Below are 22,363 nucleotides of genomic sequence, written 5' to 3' on the forward strand. Positions count from 1 at the left end.
TTGTCTTGAGCTTTTCCCTTGCATGCATAAAAAATATAAATCATTAGATGAAACCCTCGTGTTACTGCGGAAGTTTAGTATGATAGCAGTAAGTAGAAATAATATGTAAGATAGATGATATAAGCTCGTATAAGTTGATATAGTTTGTGATAATTTAAATAGTATATAGAATAACGATCCAAATATAAAAGTAAGGTGACGAGGTTTCATGAGAAAAGAAAAGGAGGGGGTAATTTGGACTATAAATTAATCATCTAAGGATTAAAAGCAATTGATGTGATATGACTTAATGTGAGAAGAAAATGAGGAAAATAATTTGGACCATAGATTAATCATCTAAGTGCTAAAAACAATTGATGTGATATAGTTTAATGAGAGAAGAAAGAAATAACATTAATCAAAGTGAGGATAAACTGTATAGGTATATAGCATATTATAAAAATGATGGAGAGATATATTAAAATATTATTTGAATTAATTGGGATGATGATTTAACATGCTTGCATTCTAAAGTTCTAAAATTTAATAAATTATATAATTATAGATAATATAGCATGTTTATATGATTTTTAAGATATAATAATTGTTAGTAGATGACGGCGTTGCGTCTTTGCATGCTGAATTTTAGGATTTAGTGGGTTATAACTTTATAGTCGATGTTTAAAATAATAATTGTTAGTGGATGATGACGTGTGGCATTTCTGTATGCTGAGTTTTAGGATTTAGTGGGCTGTAACTTTATAATAAGATAGGATCAGTGTAAGATTAATTAAGTATTAGAGTAACTACTGTAAATTTATAAACTTTATTTGATTTTTTTTAAAAAAACTTTTACCGTTAAATATTTTAGAGAACAGACACCGGACGCTTAGTAATTTGAAAAATTAAACGTGCTTAGTTAAAATTGAGAAAACAGATAATCCATTAATGTGATTAGAACTTAGCCTAAGGGCTTGTTCTGATGGGTGGTTTGGCAGAAATTTTGGTGGCATGCCAAGCGAGATAACCTATTAAGGCAAGTTCTAAGCACAAACTCTAAAGTGACATGTATGTTTAAATGATGATGTAGAGAAGAGAAGAGAAGAGAGAGGGGATGAGCCACCTCTCATGTAAGGGGCAAAACTTAAAGAAACATGAGAAAATGAGATGGCTGATTGGTGGGACTAGTGTATAAAATGCAATGCATTTATATAAGTTAATTTTAATTTTTTAGATGGATGATGTGGATAAAATTGGAGGTGACTACCACATCTATTGTAAAACTTGCCCTAATCAAGTACTCCATCCGTCTCATTTTAGGTGCAGCCATGATTTCCCTGTACAGCTTTGACCGTCCATCTTATCTGAATTTGTTTTTAAAAAAAAATAAAAAACATAAGTCACGTATAAAGTACTATTCATGTTTTATCATCTCATGACAATAAAAATACTAATTATAAAAATTTTCAAATAAGACAGATGGTCAAAGTTGGGCACGGAAACTTACGGTTGCACTTAAAATGAGACGGAGGAGGTATTAATTATTAAAAACTTGAAAACAATATTTATTTGATTTTTGAAGAACTTTGATATAGAAAACTTGTATATACAACACACGATTTAGCTATATAAAAAATGTGGCAATAAAATCGAGTAAGCTATACCGATATGTGAGATGGCGAAAAATACTGAGCCGTATACGTTGACCAAGAACAGCGATGCATGTCGCCGTATTATTATCATGTCTTCGTATATGTTGTCAAATATATATATATATATACTAGTGCTCTCTTCCTTCTATAATATAGCAATATAAAGTCCAATGATATGCTATAACGAATCTAGATATGTCATATGATTCTATGCTACTGTATTATGGGACGAAGGGATTAGCAAATTATGGTTTAGTTGGCCATATATAGCTTGACACCCTGCTCAGCGATTTGATCAATCTGGACATCGCGCTTAAAAATCGAAAGGAAAAGAGAAAATAAGCGGTCCTGGGCGTTGTGCTGGTTTGGTACGGTGGCACCAAGCTGGGCCGTACAAAGCCACTGGTGTGGGCCTGATCGTTCGCCCATCATGCAGATCGCTCTGGTGTTTGCGTTGCCTAGTAATCGTACACGTGTAATACGTTTTCCATATATGGTAAATCGCAAGAAACATATGAATACCCTGAAAGTTTATTGTGTTTTCCACAATAAATGTCGCATGAAACATACAAATACACAAGTTTAAGAACAATATGTTCTAACATGATCTAGCCTACTTTGGTAACCCCCTCTTGGACACTTGTTGTGGAGGTGCAAAGTAGACAACATTACAAAATGGACACACTTTTTCACAACTTAACAAACACTTGAAAGGCTCAAAGCAAAAGAGTTGTCTTCAGGTGCATTCAAGAGAACTCCCCTAAGTAAGAGAAAAGAACACAAGTATCTACACAATTGATTCGTGTCATCCACAATAACTTCAAATGTAACCCTCACAATCTGCAATCCACAATAACTTCAAGTTGACATGGATATTTTGAGCTGCATTAAAAAAAAACAAAATTAACCAAAGAATATCACTACTTGGAGAAAAAAATGAAAACTAAACCAGGAACATTGAAATACTCTCAAACTGAATAAGTATTTGTACAATTTTTGGAAAAGAGTATCACATGTGTTGTTAGACATACATTTTTGAATGAGCATAACCGATTTTTCCAAACTCCAGAAATTTCTTTCAGTCTAAATAAAGTTGCAATAGTGAAATAAGTTATATGGTAGAGCAAAATGTTAGGGTATCAACCAAAATGGTTCAGTTTGAGTCTAGCAGAAAGCGAGTTTCATGCCCTCATTGTAAAATCAAATACAAATGTTATACTTCCAATACCTGAAGAACATTTTTTTCCTAAGGATGGTAAAAAGCCTCAACTTATGCAAGATATAAGGTGGCAGGCAGATACGATTTTACAATTTTTATTTTTGAACTTTGAAGAAAGATATGTAAAACTAAAACCAAGTCATAAAACTTAATTCTGTAACTAAAATATAAGTGTTAATTTTAAAGGGCTACAGTTCAAGAATATCCAAATCAGATAACATAATGCAATATGCTATATATCCTAAGTGTGAGGTAATAAAAATAAATCAGATAAAACCATGGAAACTTTTGCTTGCTGAGAAAACCAATAATTTAAAATAGCATCCTTAAGCACTCATATCATCAATGATCCTGTAAAATGTGAGGCACATGATCTTCTAGTAGCAGATTAGAATAGAAAAGACTGTTGCACTGAAGAAAATGTTGATACCTGGCCTCACACATGATGTAAGACTGCTTCTTTGTTAAAAAAATTGCAAATGTTAGTTTGCACGTGGTAAAAAAAGGTTCTAGCAGTTTTTTATAGGGATACAAAAAAAATGAAAAAAAACTACATTTGGCAGTTTTTAATAAATATTTTGCACTGAAGGAAATCATGAAGTTCTACATAATTTAGATCAATTAAGTAGACCAAATACAAATTCTTCTTGTTCTTCATGAACAACAGTGCAGTATAAATGACAAAACCAATAAACATTTGAACTAAAATTGACACAGCTACAGTCAAGAGGTATACTAAGCCCCTCTCTCACCTTTTCCTTTTGTTTTCCTTATTGCAACCTTTGCTTCTGTCTAGACCAGATCAAGAGAGCAACCTAGATTAATTTAACAGAAAAACATCCCACAACTGATGTAACAGAAAGAATAGGCAAGCAGATAATCCATCATTGATAAATGTATGAAATCACCATGTTCAACCTACAAAAGAAATTTTGTCAACAAGAATCGGAGATTTCTGAAATTAATTACCACACTGGCCATCAAAGCCAAGTAGAGATTGCTAAATAAACCAGCCACCGCCAAGTTGTGTTTCTGCTTCTACAAAGTATATATGCCAAGTAACGCTTCTGCTTCTGCAAAGTAGAGGATTCTTTCACAAGTGATTGGTCAGCTTTAGGGTCATTCCAAAAGACTGGAATGGTGTGTTTGAGAAAGAAAACAAAGCACTGCAACGGTTACATTTTGCCTAAATTTTCAGATTAAACTGCAGGTTCATCATAATAGTTAATAGAGAAATCGTTATTGTAATTTACATACAGCTGTTGCAATCTACAGTCTGAAGTGAGGGTTCACCTGGGTGGGGGCAGATCCTCCACCATAGCCATGTCGCACACCCCAGCTATGTTCAAAGAGAGGAAGCGAGTGGCCGGGCGATTGCTGAGAGAGCATCAGGGTGCAGGCAAGCCGGTTGAGTGGTCCGGGTGGCGGAAGCGGCCGGATCCGCTCAGCCTCGAGCCCTCTACGGAGTAGGGCTTTGACTCCACGCTGCTCCTGCCATAATATCCCAAATGTTCCGGCTTGAGAAAATGGAGACAATGAGTTGCAGATCGAGATTATGTGTCATCACAATCATGCGAGCAACAGGGTGCAGGTGCAGTTGCTGGTGGCCTGTGGTTGATGTCAGACGGTGTCAGGAGCAGAGAACGGGGAGGGGCCAGTAGGTGGATCAGATGCTGGATCGGCTTGGCCTCCCTGGCAGGGGCAACCTCGACGGATGAACCAATCGGATTGACTCGGACTCGGCAACAGGCGCGAGGAACCGGCGACGCGATAGGGTGCGATCGGCGGGGCAGAGGTTGCAGCGGCGGAGAAATCGCGATGGAGCAGCGGATGGGCGGAGAAATCGTGGTGGAGTGCGCGGCGGCGGCGGCGGCGGATGGGGAAGACCTCGGCTCCATGGGGGGCTGGGGAAGACCTCGCCTCCGGTTCAGTGCGTGGCGGCGGAAGAAAGCGACGACCTCGAGGGTAGCGGTGCATTGCGGCGGCGGCGGCGGCGGATGGGGACGACGTCGGCTCCTGCTGCGGCCGGCCGCGGCGGATGGGGAAGACCACGGCTCCGGCGGTGGTTGGGAAGACCTCGCCTCGGTTCAGTGCGCAGCGGAGGCGGTGGAGTGCACGGCGGCGGCGGCGGAATGGGACGACGACGCGAGGAGGAGCGAGTCGCGTGTTAAGAGGGTGATGAGGCGTATTCTTTGCGCGGAGACCGCGCGTGGAGAGGGTGAAATCATGCGTCGGAGATGGGTGGATGGTACGGATTACACCTGAGGTGCGAATGGACGGTAGGGATTTAACCCGTTGATTTGGCATGTAGGGGTGAACTCTTTTTTATATTAGTACTTCTTCCGTCCTAAAATGTAAGTATTTTTGAGGTTAGCACGGATATTAAGAAAATAGGTGAGAATAATTAAAGAAGGTGTGTGATTGGTTGAAAAGAGAAAGTAGGTGAAAAAGAATGGTTGTGATTGGTTGAGAGGAGAAGGTAGTTAGAAAAATAGCTTCATTTTGGAACAAAGTACTGTGCTAGAAATAGCTATATTTTTGGACGGAGGTAGTACATATGAGTGTTGACGCGTTGCCGTATTTGTTAATCTCATGCACAAAGCAAGCAGAAATACGTGGAAAGGATACATAGAAGAAAGAAACAAGTAAAAATAATTTTGCAAAATCTTTGGATAGATAAACATAGTATGGGTTCAACTTAAAAATTGAGTCGGGTCACATCGATATTCTATACTTATACAAAATTAAAACAATAATTATGAAAAGTAAATTGTATAAATAATATAAAAGTTGGATAAAACTTTATAATCCTGAAAAATATTATTTTTACAATATTTATTTTCTCCTAATACTACAATCTGTAATGAATTATACACAATTTTTTAGGTTTTATGAAGTCGCTACAATTTTAAGAAAACATACATTTTCTCTATTTTTTTCCTAATATCGTCAAAATTAAATAGTATATCCTGAATCCAAAATAATTATTGACAATCAAATCCTATTTCAGTTCATTTCTACAAACACAATTAAAATCCACTAACATGTCCTTTTAAAAATTAAAAGGCTATGTCCTTTGAAAGGTTATGGGCATTAAAGAACTCATGTAAAGTAACTTTTTATATTATATGTAGTTTGCACGAGTATAAACTAGCCGGCGCGTCAACTGGCACGTTGATTTTCTTGTGGAGTACTAATTTTCTTCCATCAGTTTAGAATTCTTCTGTTTTCCAAAGAATCTGAAGATCATTTTTTTTTCTAGAACATGAAATCTGGAAATACTTGCGAAAACAACATAGGTCACGTCGCTTGGGCTTCCTGCACCGATGTTCCCAGCGCTAGTCTCGGGCCGAACGGAGTAAAAACTAAAACGCTGCAGAATTGTTTAGTACCACCTCGCCCAGCCACGGTAGAGGGGAGACTGAGGCGCTGTATATAATGCGACCCGATACTGTCTTGTAAAGCATACCTTTCTCGGCCTTTTGACTAAGATCAAGTGTAGTATCTGTTCTTATTAGTTTAATATATGATACGTGGGCCATGTGTCCACGGATATTAAATTAGTATTTTGTGAGGGAGGGCCCACCACGGTAGCTCGCTACTGGGGCCCTCATGTGTCGCCTAGGCTTTGCACTGCTGCCTTGTCTCGGTGCACCCCAACCAAATCTGTACTTTAAATTTTTTCCTAAGCTTTTGCTCACTAATTTGGTTTAATCATTGACCAAATTAAACTGACTAGGAATGAAGTCATTGACGAATTTTTGACTTGACTTTTCAGTGAGTGATTTTAAGATTTATTTGTCCAAACCGTGAGTGATTTTGGTTCCAATTTATGTAGAAAAACAAACGAGAGTCTGTTTGGTAAGCGTTATTTCGAAATGGCGACTTGCTCCGCTGCTTGCACTCGCCCAGCCATCGTCGTCATGTAGCCGGCCATGGCGCGGCGGCGCGCCGCCTCCTCTGTCTACCTCCCTGGTCGGCCGCCACGCGGCAGTGTCGTGTGATGCAGTGGTCGGCCTATAAGCGGTGGGATCTCGAAGAAGGGTAAGATATGTTCTTGTCTCGCGTGGGATTTTTTTTGCTTGGAAAATCTAACGGTAGCCGTGGTCGTGGCAGCGGTGGTGCTGTGGGTGGCGGCGAGGAGTGCGTCGCCGGTGGTGGTGATCGCCGTGGTGGTCTACAAGGTGAGGTCCAGTCTCCTCGTGTTGCCACCACCGCCTCCGCCGGCGAGGCCCTAGGAGGAGCCCAGCGAGGAGGTCCTGCCGCCTCCGGAGCCGGTGCAGGTGGGGGAGATCATGGCGGAGGAGTTGTTGCAGTACGACAGGTCCAACCCTGAGAAGCCGCTACTCATGGCGATCAAGGGGCGGATTTATGACGTCTTCCAGAGCAGGTCGCTTCCGTTAACAATGCTTCTGTTACTCTCATTAGTCATTACAATGCTTTTTCTGTTACTCTGGCCCTGTTTAGTTTCCAAAACAAAAATTTTTACGCTGTTACATCAAATGGTTTGGACACATGCATGGAGTATTAAATACAAAAAAAAAACAAATTACATAGATTGTGTGTAAATTGCGAGACGAATCTTTTAAGCCTAATTACACCATGATTTGACAATATGGTACTACAGTACATATTTGCTAATGATGGATTAATTAGGCTTAATAAATTCGTCTCGCAGTTTCTTGGCAGAACTTATAATTTGTTTTATTATTAGACTACGTTTAATACTTCAAATATCAAATATGTGTCTGTATATCCGATGTGGTAACCAAACCTAAATATTTTCCGCAACTAAACAAGGCCTCTGTTTCGGGTATGGATTTCCATCCTTGTTTGCACGTCATCTAAATAGTTATAAAAAAATTTGAAAAAAAAATTAACAACATAGATTAATATGAAATATATCACTCCACAAACATGTAAGACCAAATTCGACTTCTACAAGTTGCAATAAAAGAAACAAATTAAACTGAAAATAGTTAACGTACATTCGCATATATATTTGTTATTTTTATTACAACTAGGAAGGTAGCTCGTGCATTTGTGCGGGCATGTATCGCGAGGGCATTCACGCGGATTCGTATTTTTTAAGAAACTTATAATAATAGAATATATATCAACTCGATGACACCTACCACGCTTTAAAAGTACTATTTCTCTACAAATTTTCTTCATCGGCATTGCTTGCATAATTTTTCCAACCTATCTTTAGCTTTAAACTATACAATATTTATTCATGCCGGTAAGAAATTAATTATAATGTTTCTCATTATCTTGCAGGAAGGTTGACTTAATTTGTTTAAAACAAATTTCTAACAAATTAAGTGTAAATTAAAAATAAGGTGTTTTCCTTGCAAGTTGAATGTTTACTTGCTCTATTTTTGAACAAATCCTAGAAAATTATTATTACTAACAATGAGTTTTATTTGTACCATAAAGCTGCCCCTCTTTCTAATTGGTTCATGCTCACACAATTTGTTACATTCTTACATATATATGAATGAATAAAGAAAATATATCCACATATCTTGTTTCCATATGATATGTGATCTATAGAATTTATTTAAATACGTATTCAACATAAGTGCTAAAATTTAAATTTTATAGTAACAAATATAACTTCTAAACCAACTACTTGCTGCCTTAGTGCGGCTTGTATATATGCAATAATATATTAATAAACACCTAAGTCTATGGTATACGGTACATGATAGATTGAATTACATTATTAGTATATAAACACTTAAGATGGTTATGGCAATAGAATAGGCAATGTTTGTTCCAATTTAAGTGAAAATATGAAGCATTTTTAATGAATTTGAGATATTTTCTCCAATTGGTTCAATCTAGTGAACTTTCTTTAGGAGTCATATATATTCTCCCATTGGTAATATGGATCATGAACTATTTATTCACTTATAAATAAAATAACAGTTCAAACAACCTGAAAAGTTAGTTGTATATTTTTGTTCTTTTTTTTTGAAAACATCACAGCAGGGGAGGCCCCCGTGTTAAAAAAAATTATTAATAATAGAAAGAACCAAAAAGATTACAACAACCTAATCCAGTTTAAAATTACATCTTTATCTCTCTCGTTCAATCTAAACAACAAAAGAAAGAGATCACCCTTAAGGGAATATATCCAAGAAGCCAAGGAAGGAAAAATATTCTCAAAAAGTATATTTTTGTTCTTAATAATCTTTTGTCTCAAAATTTGCTTTCTAAGGTATAGCAAGAAAATGGGATAGGGAACGTGATTTAGAGAGAGGGAGTGAATAATAAGAGAGGGGACAGAAGATGGGAGTAAGCATGTCTGTGTCCATGTATAGGCCAGGGTGGGGTTTAGGACATGGGTTTTTCTTCATTAAGCTTGGTTGAAAATAATGGGTTTATCACATTAAGTAAAAATTGATGGCTAGATGTTTTTTTTTTCATAGAATTCGTAGGAATCTTTCATAATTTATTGGAGCGTCACATGGTAGGTTAGGAATGCTCCATGGATACGATACTATGTAACTAAAAAGCATGTTAATTATGTTTTACAAGGTTATTAATGTTTAAGTGGTGGCTTAGTCTACTAATTTTGAATTATATAGAAAATTCTTAGGAGTACTCTACGGCTGCGCTCTTTTCCCCTCTTTTCCAAACTCACTTCCCTTATTTTCCGCGCGCACGCTTTTCAAATTACTAAATAGTGCATTTTTTGCAAAAGTTTTTTTTATGAAAGTTTCTTTAAAAATCATATTAATCCATTTTTCAAGTTTTTTAGGCTAATGCTTAATTAATCTCACTATAATCGTGTTCTTTGTTCCGTGTCGAGCGGCAAGGTTGGGAACCTTGCCTCCTGAAACAGCCTAGGTCGCTAATAATAATAATATATCAATTTTAAGTTAAAATAGAAGTCAATACGGGTCTTAAATTGATAAAATTATCAATTTAGTTGTAAATACAATGATGAATAGATAAAAATGAGACATACTACCCCATCTCAAAAAATACCAATTTTTAGCTTTGAACCTGTACACACTTATCCAGATACGTAGCTAAAATATGCTATATTATATGATGGAGGGAGTATAATTTTGAAGTTTTAGCTGTTTAAAATTCATTATCCCAAAATTTTATCTGACACTGCTATATGTAAAAAGAAGAGAGAAATAGGAGGGAAGCAGAGGTTAGAGATGGAGTGTATTTATTACTAACCGGCAAGCAAATCAATCAGTGTATATATAAAGAGACCACAGGTACGCGTGCATAGGCGTGTGAATAACAAAATTCAAAAGCCAAAAGTGAATTAATCATCAGCGCTTCACATATGCTGAAAGGTGGAGTCGAAGGAGGCAAGGGCGTATACGAAATACGAGCAGGAGCAGGATGACCATGGCGATGCTCTAGGGAAGCTTCGCTCTGTGTGGCCCCGAGCTAGCAGTTCGGGCGGTGTTTGTTTTAATCTTAATTAAGTTGGATGGCTAAAAATATTGGACCAACCACTTACGTAAAAATTGAGGGATTGATTTTTACTAATACCACGTGATACCTTGAGAGCGGTTTAAGGATTACCACGTGGTAGTGTGAGAGTATTTTAAGGAAGTTTAATGGACTTTTAATATATAATAGAAGATAGATTTGTATAAGTTAATTTTTAACTTAGATGTTCGTGGAGTGATATATTTTATATTAATCTATCTTACTATTTTTTTAATCTTTTTTATGATTATTTACGTGATATGCACGAAACAAGAGGATATACGGGATGAAATCACCTTCCCTTTGTTTAACATACACTACTGGAAAACTGATCTTCGCTCGGTCGCCCCAAAACCATAATAGTCCCGGTTATAAAAAGAACCTGGACTAAATATGATCTTTAGTCCCAGTTTAAAACCCCATAGCCATTCTACGATCTTTAGTCGGACTAAAGATGATCTTTAGTCCCGATTCATCCCCTGTCAGTCCCTTGTCAGAGGGGCGGGGATCTTTAGTCCCGGTTGGTGTCACAAACCGGGACTAAAGATCACCACTTTAGTCCTGGTTGGTATTAATAACCGGGACTAAAGATCTCCTATATCTTTACTCCCGGTTGGTAATACCAACCGGGACTAAAATCACGCGTAGTATATAATCCCTATTCCCTGTCATCTCCCCCAAAACCGGCTTCAATCTCCTCAACAACCGGCCTCTCCTCTCCTCAGATCCATCTCCCTCTCCTCCCCTTCCTCCTCCCATCCCAGCCCTCTCCTCCCCCTCCTCCATTCCTGTCACACCCCGAAGTTCTCCTCCCAAGCCTAAAATTTAATTTTTAAAACGACCCCAAGAAAATGCAGGTGCAAATCAAGAGAAAACCCTAAGAAAGTAATGCAAATAATAATCGGATTTGGCATGTGGAATTTTTCTTGAGTTCTACATGTCGAAATTCATTAACAGGATTTTTAGTGGAATTTTCAGAGCTCTAGAAATAATTTGAACCAATTAAAATTGAGCAAGCAATATTTTAATTCCAGGGAAAATCCTTTTTCCTTTTTCTTTTTCTTTTTCCTCTCTTTTTCCTCCTTTTTTTCAAATGGGCCGTCGGCCCATTTTTTCCCTTCCTTCCCCCCTCCCTGCAGGGCCGGCTGCAGGCCGAGGCCCAGCCAGGCCGCCCGCCGCCCTCCTCTCCCGGGGTCGCCGACAGGTGGGGCCTACCTGTCGGGTCCTTCCCCCACCTCCGGCCGACGCCGCGCCAGCAACCGCCGCGCCCGAAACCGCCGCCGCGTCCACGCCTCCGCCTCCTCCGGGCCACGTCGACCACGCCCGCGCGTGCGCCGCGTTCCCCGCGCCCACTCCCCTCTCTCTCCCGCTCGCACCCGCGCCCGAGATGGTCGGGATTCGATTTTCGAATCCCGCCTCTCTCTCCTCCCCCACTCCCCCACGTCAGCCGGCGATTCCCGCCTCTCCCGGCCACGTCCGGCCCTCTCTCTCCCTATTTAAGCTCCCCCGTCGCTCCCTCTCGCTTTTTCCCCATTTCGCCTCCCTCTCCCGAGCTCCCCATCGCTCCCGCGCCGTGCGCCCATCCGCCGCTGCCTCTCCCGCTACTCCGGTCGCCTCTAGCCGCCGCTACACTCGCCGCCGCACCGCGCCGTCGCCGCTGTTGGGTTCGCGCGGCCGAGGTCCACCTCGTCCACCCCTCCTCCGTAGAGATTCGCCGCCGAAGCCCCATCCCCGTCGTGCGCTGGAGGTTCCGGAGCTCGTCCCGCCGTCGCCATCGTCCTCCGTCGCCCGCCGTCGTCGACCGTTGTCGGTGAGGCCTCTCCTCCTCTTTCTCTCTCTCCCGCACCGTTTAGCCGTCGCGCCGCCGCTTAGCCGCGTAGCTGCCGCTTCACCTCTAGCCGCCGCTCTCCGCCGCCGGTCGGTCGCCGTCGGCCGCCGTCTTGCGCCGCTGCCGCATGTGCGCCGCTGCCGCATGTGCGCCGCGCCGTCGCGCGCCATGGTCGCCGGGCCGGTTTGCGCCGTGCCCGCGCGCACCGGCCGCGAGCTCCCGCCGCAAGGGTAGATCGGGGCCATCGGTTCGGCCGCCGCGTGGCGCGCCGCTCCTCCCCGGTCCGTGGACCCGATCCGCCGTGGACCGCCCTCCCCGAGCCGCTGACCGGTGGGGCCCGCTTGTCGGCGCCCTTCCTCCCTCCCCGAGCCGCTGACCGGTGGGGCCCGCATGTCGGCGCCGCGCCCCGCCTTGATGACGTCAGCCCTGGAATATATTGCGCAATAAATGAGTTAAGGTTTTTCTTGTATAGTAATAAAAACAGTGAATCTTCTAAAATTCATAACTAATTCATCCGAGCTCCGTTTAAGCCCATTCAAGTCTCAGTAAATCAAGAAAAATGTGTAGAATCCATTAAAAATGGTTTTGTTCCCTGTTTCAGTAGTCTTATAGCCTGTTTGCAATGTTTGCTTTGTATGTCGCTAGATTCCGATTCCTCCGACGCTCCGGTGTACTTCGAGATAGTCGCCGAGGTTCCTCCAGCAGCAGAGCAAGGCAAGTCATGCTTGTCACTTGAACATGTTGATCCTATATTGCAAATGCTCTATTGTTTTCTTTCAAATACTGCATCGTTTTATAATGTTACTATGAGTTGTTTACCTATTGTCATAGCCATGCTATTGATGTACCATGTTTCTTTGTCAGCTTGGGGTTATAACATGATTAGAGTTTGGACTAGGGATTGCTTAGCCATGCTTAGTTCAACTAGTTCACAATGGGGAAAAATCCTATTAATGTTTAGACTGTTGGTTCTAATGGTTTGTTGGATTAGTAACACCGCTTTGGTGTTGGTTAATTAAAATAAATCACATGGTGGGCTGTGGGTGCATGGTTTTGCTGGTCGCACCCATGGCAGTTAAGGACCGGTTCGCGGGATGCCCTGGAAGAACTTATCGTACTTACCACAAGCCAGCGTGGGCAACGGCTAGGCTTGTAGCGTAGCTTTCCTCTAGCCGACGCATCCAGGCAAGGGTGGGCGTGATGGAGTTTGGATGGGCCCTGCGACGGCCTATGCGGCTTTCGGATTCACCTAGGCACGAGAGGGGACTGCCCGCTGCCTTGCGAGGAGTGGGGGTGAAACCTGAGGTGTGGTGTGCTTGGTTAGAGGGGGTTATGCGAAGGGTCCTGTCACGGCCTCTTTCCGGTATGTCGTGGTGACATGTCGGCGCACAGAAACGTGTCGTGGGGCTGTGTCTTGTGGGTACAGTTGTACACCTCTGATCAGAGTAAAACTATTCGAATAGCCGTGCCCGCGGTTATGGGCGGTCAACCAGATTCACCGTGATTAGTCTCACCTTAGTGTAATCTTTTGAATTTGGATAGTTTAGGTGGATGGCTGGGCCTGTCGCAACGTGGGATAGCGTTGGACAGCGGATGATTAATATTAATTAATTATTACAACTGTTTAAATCTTTCAATTCCTGTTTATAAATGCTCGCTTTATGCAAATGAACCACTTTAGCTCTTCTTTGATGATTCCCTGCACCATACCCCTATTCCGGTATGACTTGCTGAGTACAGTGGGTAGTACTCAGTCTTGCTCTACTTTTCCCAACCCCAGAGTTCGAGTTCGGGTCAGATGAAGGTTTCTCCGAGGAGTAGGCTTTGTCCGTGCCGTCGAGGATGCCTGTGGAGTGGTGTTCCCGCTGCAGTTTTAGTCAAGGCTTAGCTCTTGTTGTCTTTCTTTTCTTCCGCTGCATTTATGTAAGACTTTTATGATGTTTGTAAGATGTGGATCTGAATGTCAACATTGTCGTTTGTGTACCCCGGCCGGTCCTGGACGGGGATTTTAATGCACATTCTGCTTGAAATTCTATTCGGGAATTTCTGGGCGTGACAAGTTGGTATCAGAGCCGACCTTGACCGTAGGACAAGCCAAATGGAAAAACCTAAGAGCCCTCTGAATCCTTTTCATTGCATATGTTCTTTGCAATTGGATTTGTTCCGGGAAAATTGGGATCTGTTCTTGTGGTTCAAGGGAAAAATCTTGGTCGCTCGTTTAAGTGAGATTTTTCAAAACGAGTCAGTCTAGGGTTTTAGTAAAACTGTTGAGGTTTATTCGTCAGTCAGTTGGGATCTGATGGGTGAAATGCATTAGGTCATAGCTCAGGAACATGGGTTGCAAGGTATTTATGCTTTATTTGTTATTATTAGTATGTATCTAATTTCTCATTATTTTATCGTTATGTGAGTCTGTCTTATTTATTCGCTCTCATGCAAAATGATCTATGCATAAAAATTTCGCTCTTATTCGATTCCCTTATTTGAGTCTTTTATTGCTTTATTTAAATTCTCAAAACGAATTAGCAGAGGTCAAGAAGCAGGTTGATGAGCAGCTGCAGAAAGGGTACATTCGACCAAGTACTTCATCTTGGGGTGCTCCGGTCATTTTTGTGGAGAAAAAGGATAAGACGAAGAGGATGTGCGTTGATTATCGCGCACTCAACGAGGTCACTATCAAGAACAAATATCCCTTGCCGCGAATCGATGATTTGTTTGATCAACTGAAAGGAGCTAAAGTGTTTTCTAAGATAGACCTGCGATCAGGCTACCACCAATTGAGAATTCGGGAAGAGGATATTCCAAAGACGGCCTTCACCACTCGGTACGGGCTATATGAGTGCACGGTTATGTCTTTCGGACTTACCAACGCACCCGCATTCTTCATGAATCTGATGAACAAAGTGTTCATGGAATTTCTGGACAAGTTTGTTGTGGTGTTTATCGACGACATTCTTATCTACTCAAAATCCGAAGAAGAACATGAACAACATCTCCGTCTAGTACTCGAGAAGTTGAAGGAGCACCAGCTATACGCCAAGTTCAGCAAGTGTGACTTCTGGTTGACGGAAGTCAAATTTCTGGGCCATGTCATTACAGCTCAGGGTGTGGCAGTTGATCCATCGAACGTGGAGTTGGTTACCAAATGGACCCCGCCGAAGACCGTGTCGCAGATTCGAAGTTTTCTTGGACTTGCAGGTTATTACCGCCGATTCATCGAAAACTTCTCCAGAATCGCCCGACCCATGACTCAGTTACTTAAGAAAGATGAGAAGTTTAAATGGACAGCTGAGTGCGATAAGAGTTTTGAGGAGCTCAAGAAGAAATTAGTATCCGCACCAGTTTTGATTCTGCCCGACCAGATGAAAGACTTCCAAGTCTATTGCGATGCATCCCGCCACGGACTTGGATGTGTCCTAATGCAAGAGGGCAGGGTGGTTGCGTATGCCTCGCGACAGTTACGTCCACACGAAGGGAATTATCCAACTCATGACTTGGAATTGGCAGCAGTGGTTCATGCTTTGAAGATCTGGAGGCACTATCTGATTGGCAACCGCTGCGAAGTATATACGGACCATAAGAGTCTGAAATACATCTTCACCCAACCGGACCTAAATCTCCGACAATGAAGATGGTTGGAACTAATCAAAGACTATGACATGAGCATTCACTACCACCCGGGTAAAGCCAATGTGGTGGCAGACGCATTAAGCCGGAAAAGTTACTGCACTGCCCTATGCATCGAGGGCATGTGTGAGGAATTGCGGCAGGAGTTTGAGCATCTCAACGTGGGAATTGTTGAACACGGTTTTGTAGCCGCTCTGGAGGCACGGCCTACGCTCGTGGATCAAGTCAGAGCAGCTCAAGTAAATGATTCTGAAATAGAAGAGCTGAAAAAGAACATGAGAGTCGGAAAAGCCCGGGATTTCCACGAAGATGAGCATGGCACAATCTGGTTGGGAGAAAGATTGTGTGTACCTGACGACAAGGAACTGAAGGATCTGATACTCACCGAGGCTCATCAGACCCAGTACTCCATTCATCCAGGCAGCACTAAAATGTATCAAGACCTCAAAGAAAAGTTTTGGTGGGTCAGCATGAGGAGAGAAATAGCTGAATTCATCGCACTCTGCGATGTTTGCCAACGAGTGAAGGCAGAGCACCAAAGACCAGCAGGTTTACTCCAACCTCTTTAAATCCCGGAATGGAAATGGGAGGAGATTGGAATGGACTTTATAACGGGACTGCCCCGGACATCGTCGGGTCATGATTCGATCTGGGTAGTCGTGGATCGACTCACTAAGGTTGCTCACTTCATACCAGTACATACCACATATACGGGCAAAAGGTTGGCGGAGCTTTACCTTTCGAGAATCATGTGCCTACATGGAGTACCCAAAAAGATTGTATCTGACCGAGGGAGTCAGTTCACCTCAAAATTCTGGCAGAAGCTGCAGGAAGAATTGGGGACCCGTTTAAATTTCAGCACGGCCTATCACCCGCAAACTGATGGTCAGACCGAGCGGGTCAATCAAATCTTGGAAGATATGTTGAGAGCTTGCGCTCTTGATTTTGGTGGAGCTTGGGACAAAAGCTTGCCATATGCGGAATTCTCGTACAACAACAGCTACTAAGCCAGTCTACAGATGGCACCGTTTGAAGCTTTATACGGCCGGAAGTGCCGCACACCTCTCTTCTGGGATCAGACAGGCGAGCGTCAACTGTTCGGAACAGAGGTATTAGCGGAAGCAGAAGAGAAAGTCAGAATCATCAGGGAAAGGTTGAGGATTGCCCAGTCTCGACAGAAGAGCTACGCGGATAACCGTCGAAGGGAGCTCACTTTTGAGACAGGAGATTACGTGTATCTTCGTGTCACTCCGCTCCGGGGAGTACACCGTTTTCAGACAAAAGGCAAGTTGGCACCACGCTTCGTGGGACCATACAAAATCCTGGAACGAAGGGGGGAAGTTGCTTATCAGTTAGAACTTCCATCCAACATGATCGGCATCCATGACGTGCTCCACGTGTCCCAATTAAAGAAGTGCTTAAGGGTACCTGAAGAACAGGCTGATTCGGAACACATTGATATCCAGGAGGACCTAACATACGTGGAAAAGCCGGTTCGTATACTTGATACCAGTGAAAGGAGAACCAGAAACAAGGTCACCCGATTTTGCCGAGTTCAGTGGAGTCATCATTCAGAAGAGGAAGCAACCTGGGAAAGGGAAGATGAGTTGAAAGCCGCCCATCCGCACCTCTTCACCAACTTCTCCGAATCTCGGGGCCGAGATTCCGTTTAAGGCGGGTAGGTTTGTCACACCCCGAAGTTCTCCTCCCAAGCCTAAAATTTAATTTTTAAAACGACCCCAAGAAAATGCAGGTGCAAATCAAGAGAAAACCCTAAGAAAGTAATGCAAATAATAATCGGATTTGGCATGTGGAATTTTTCTTGAGTTCTACATGTCGAAATTCATTAACAGGATTTTTAGTGGAATTTTCAGAGCTCTAGAAATAATTTGAACCAATTAAAATTGAGCAAGCAATATTTTAATTCCAGGGAAAATCCTTTTTCCTTTTTCTTTTTCTTTTTCCTCTCTTTTTCCTCTTTCTTTTCAAATGGGCCGTCGGCCCATTTTTTCCCTTCCTTCCCCCCCTCCCTGCTGGGCCAGCTGCAGGCCGAGGCCCAGCCAGGCCGCCCGCCGCCCTCCTCTCCCGGGGTCGCCGACAGGTTGGGCCCACCTGTCGGGTCCTTCCCCCACCTCCGGCCGACGCCGCGCCAGCAACCGCCGCGCCCGAAACCGCCGCCGCGTCCACGCCTCCGCCTCCTCCGGGCCACGTCGACCACGCCCGCGCGTGCGCCGCGTTCCCCTCGCCCACTCCCCTCTCTCTCCCGCTCGCGCCCGCGCCCGAGATGGCCGGGATTCGATTTTCGAATCCCGCCTCTCTCTACTCCCCCACTCCCCCACGTCGGCCGGCGATTCCCGCCTCTTCCGGCCACGTCCGGCCCTCTCTCTCCCTATTTAAGCTCCCCCGTCGCTCCCTCTCGCTTTTTCCCCATTTCGCCTCCCTCTCCCGAGCTCCCCATCGCTCCCGCGCCGTGCGCCCATCCGCCGCTGCCTCTCCCGCTACTCCGGTCGCCTCTAGCCGCCGCTACACTCGCCGCCGCACCGCGCCGTCGCCGCTGTTGGGTTCGCGCGGCCGAGGTCCACCTCGTCCACCCCTCCTCCGTAGAGATTCGCCGCCGAAGCCCCATCCCCGTCGTGCGCTGGAGGTTCCGGAGCTCGTCCCGCCGTCGCCATCGTCCTCCGTCGCCCGCCGTCGTCGACCGTTGTCGGTGAGGCCTCTCCTCCTCTTTCTCTCTCTCCCGCACCGTTTAGCCGTCGCGCCGCCGCTTAGCCGCGTAGCTGCCGCTTCACCTCTAGCCGCCGCTCTCCGCCGCCGGTCGGTCGCCGTCGGCCGCCGTCTTGCGCCGCTGCCGCATGTGCGCCGCTGCCGCATGTGCGCCGCGCCGTCGCGCGCCATGGTCGCCGGGCCGGTTTGCGCCGTGCCCGCGCGCACCGGCCGCGAGCTCCCGCCGCAAGGGTAGATCGGGGCCATCGGTTCGGCCGCCGCGTGGCGCGCCGCTCCTCCCCGGTCCGTGGACCCAATCCGCCGTGGACCGCCCTCCCCGAGCCGCTGACCGGTGGGGCCCGCTTGTCGGCGCCCTTCCTCCCTCCCCGAGCCGCTGACCGGTGGGGCCCGCATGTCGGTGCCGCGCCCCGCCTTGATGACGTCAGCCCTGGAATATATTGCGCAATAAATGATTTAAGGTTTTTCTTGTATAGTAATAAACACAGCGAATCTTCTAAAATTCATAACTAATTCATCCGAGCTCCGTTTAAGCCCATTCAAGTCTCAGTAAATCAAGAAAAATGTGTAGAATCCATTAAAAATGGTTTTGTTCCCTGTTTCAGTAGTCTTATAGCCTGTTTGCAATGTTTGCTTTGTATGTCGCTAGATTCCGATTCCTCCGACGCTCCGGTGTACTTCGAGATAGTCGCCGAGGTTCCTCCAGCAGCAGAGCAAGGCAAGTCATGCTTGTCACTTGAACATGTTGATCCTATATTGCAAATGCTCTATTGTTTTCTTTCAAATACTGCATCGTTTTATAATGTTACTATGAGTTGTTTACCTATTGTCATAGCCATGCTATTGATGTACCATGTTTCTTTGTCAGCTTGGGGTTATAACATGATTAGAGTTTGGACTAGGGATTGCTTAGCCATGCTTAGTTCAACTAGTTCACAATGGGGAAAAATCCTATTAATGTTTAGACTGTTGGTTCTAATGGTTTGTTGGATTAGTAACACCGCTTTGGTGTTGGTTAATTAAAATAAATCACATGGTGGGCTGTGGGTGCATGGTTTTGCTGGTCGCACCCATGGCAGTTAAGGACCGGTTCGCGGGATGCCCTGGAAGAACTTATCGTACTTACCACAAGCCAGCGTGGGCAACGGCTAGGCTTGTAGCGTAGCTTTCCTCTAGCCGACGCATCCAGGCAAGGGTGGGCGTGATGGAGTTTGGATGGGCCCTGCGACGGCCTATGCGGCTTCCGGATTCACCTAGGCACGAGAGGGGACTGCCCGCTGCCTTGCGAGGAGTGGGGGTGAAACCTGAGGTGTGGTGTGCTTGGTTAGAGGGGGTTATGCGAAGGGTCCTGTCACGGCCTCTTTCCGGTATGTCGTGGTGACATGTCGGCGCACAGAAACGTGTCGTGGGGCTGTGTCTTGTGGGTACAGTTGTACACCTCTGATCAGAGTAAAACTATTCGAATAGCCGTGCCCGCGGTTATGGGCGGTCAACCAGATTCACCGTGATTAGTCTCACCTTAGTGTAATCTTTTGAATTTGGATAGTTTAGGTGGATGGCTGGGCCTGTCGCAACGTGGGATAGCGTTGGACAGCGGATGATTAATATTAATTAATTATTACAACTGTTTAAATCTTTCAATTCCTGTTTATAAATGCTCGCTTTATGCAAATGAACCACTTTAGCTCTTCTTTGATGATTCCCTGCACCATACCCCTATTCCGGTATGACTTGCTGAGTACAGTGGGTAGTACTCAGTCTTGCTCTACTTTTCCCAACCCCAGAGTTCGAGTTCGGGTCAGATGAAGGTTTCTCCGAGGAGTAGGCTTTGTCCGTGCCGTCGAGGATGCCTGTGGAGTGGTGTTCCCGCTGCAGTTTTAGTCAAGGCTTAGCTCTTGTTGTCTTTCTTTTCTTCCGCTGCATTTATGTAAGACTTTTATGATGTTTGTAAGATGTGGATCTGAATGTCAACATTGTCGTTTGTGTACCCCGGCCGGTCCTGGACGGGGATTTTAATGCACATTCTGCTTGAAATTCTATTCGGGAATTTCTGGGCGTGACAAGTTGGTATCAGAGCCGACCTTGACCGTAGGACAAGCCAAATGGAAAAACCTAAGAGCCCTCTGAATCCTTTTCATTGCATATGTTCTTTGCAATTGGATTTGTTCCGGGAAAATTGGGATCTGTTCTTGTGGTTCAAGGGAAAAATCTTGGTCGCTCGTTTAAGTGAGATTTTTCAAAACGAGTCAGTCTAGGGTTTTAGTAAAACTGTTGAGGTTTATTCGTCAGTCAGTTGGGATCTGATGGGTGAAATGCATTAGGTCATAGCTCAGGAACATGGGTTGCAAGGTATTTATGCTTTATTTGTTATTATTAGTATGTATCTAATTTCTCATTATTTTATCGTTATGTGAGTCTGTCTTATTTATTCGCTCTCATGCAAAATGATCTATGCATAAAAATTTCGCTCTTATTCGATTCCCTTATTTGAGTCTTTTATTGCTTTATTTAAATTCTCAAAACGAATTAGCAGAGGTCAAGAAGCAGGTTGATGAGCAGCTGCAGAAAGGGTACATTCGACCAAGTACTTCATCTTGGGGTGCTCCGGTCATTTTTGTGGAGAAAAAGGATAAGACGAAGAGGATGTGCGTTGATTATCGCGCACTCAACGAGGTCACTATCAAGAACAAATATCCCTTGCCGCGAATCGATGATTTGTTTGATCAACTGAAAGGAGCTAAAGTGTTTTCTAAGATAGACCTGCGATCAGGCTACCACCAATTGAGAATTCGGGAAGAGGATATTCCAAAGACGGCCTTCACCACTCGGTACGGGCTATATGAGTGCACGGTTATGTCTTTCGGACTTACCAACGCACCCGCATTCTTCATGAATCTGATGAACAAAGTGTTCATGGAATTTCTGGACAAGTTTGTTGTGGTGTTTATCGACGACATTCTTATCTACTCAAAATCCGAAGAAGAACATGAACAACATCTCCGTCTAGTACTCGAGAAGTTGAAGGAGCACCAGCTATACGCCAAGTTCAGCAAGTGTGACTTCTGGTTGACGGAAGTCAAATTTCTGGGCCATGTCATTACAGCTCAGGGTGTGGCAGTTGATCCATCGAACGTGGAGTTGGTTACCAAATGGACCCCGCCGAAGACCGTGTCGCAGATTCGAAGTTTTCTTGGACTTGCAGGTTATTACCGCCGATTCATCGAAAACTTCTCCAGAATCGCCCGACCCATGACTCAGTTACTTAAGAAAGATGAGAAGTTTAAATGGACAGCTGAGTGCGATAAGAGTTTTGAGGAGCTCAAGAAGAAATTAGTATCCGCACCAGTTTTGATTCTGCCCGACCAGATGAAAGACTTCCAAGTCTATTGCGATGCATCCCGCCACGGACTTGGATGTGTCCTAATGCAAGAGGGCAGGGTGGTTGCGTATGCCTCGCGACAGTTACGTCCACACGAAGGGAATTATCCAACTCATGACTTGGAATTGGCAGCAGTGGTTCATGCTTTGAAGATCTGGAGGCACTATCTGATTGGCAACCGCTGCGAAGTATATACGGACCATAAGAGTCTGAAATACATCTTCACCCAACCGGACCTAAATCTCCGACAACGAAGATGGTTGGAACTAATCAAAGACTATGACATGAGCATTCACTACCACCCGGGTAAAGCCAATGTGGTGGCAGACGCATTAAGCCGGAAAAGTTACTGCACTGCCCTATGCATCGAGGGCATGTGTGAGGAATTGCGGCAGGAGTTTGAGCATCTCAACGTGGGAATTGTTGAACACGGTTTTGTAGCCGCTCTGGAGGCACGGCCTATGCTCGTGGATCAAGTCAGAGCAGCTCAA

At 44.2% G+C, this 22,363-nt stretch overlaps 1 long non-coding RNA gene and 1 other non-coding gene across 2 annotated transcripts; one reads left to right on the top strand and one right to left on the bottom strand.

Moving 5' to 3' along the window:
* Positions 1-2,146: 2,146 nt before the first annotated feature.
* Positions 2,147-5,046, bottom strand: LOC136351302 (uncharacterized). The gene is made up of 3 exons (XR_010734291.1): positions 4,144-5,046; positions 3,603-3,923; positions 2,147-2,513 (listed from the first exon to the last, which is right to left on the bottom strand). It is a non-coding gene; the product is annotated as an uncharacterized lncRNA (long non-coding RNA).
* Positions 5,047-6,315: 1,269 nt separating this feature from the next.
* Positions 6,316-6,510, top strand: LOC112936282 (U2 spliceosomal RNA). The gene has a single exon (XR_003238409.1). It is a non-coding gene; the product is annotated as a U2 spliceosomal RNA (small nuclear RNA).
* Positions 6,511-22,363: the final 15,853 nt, after the last annotated feature.

Source organism: Oryza sativa, chromosome 8, assembly GCF_034140825.1.
Source record: "Oryza sativa Japonica Group chromosome 8, ASM3414082v1".
NCBI classification, from domain to species: domain Eukaryota; kingdom Viridiplantae; phylum Streptophyta; class Magnoliopsida; order Poales; family Poaceae; genus Oryza; species Oryza sativa.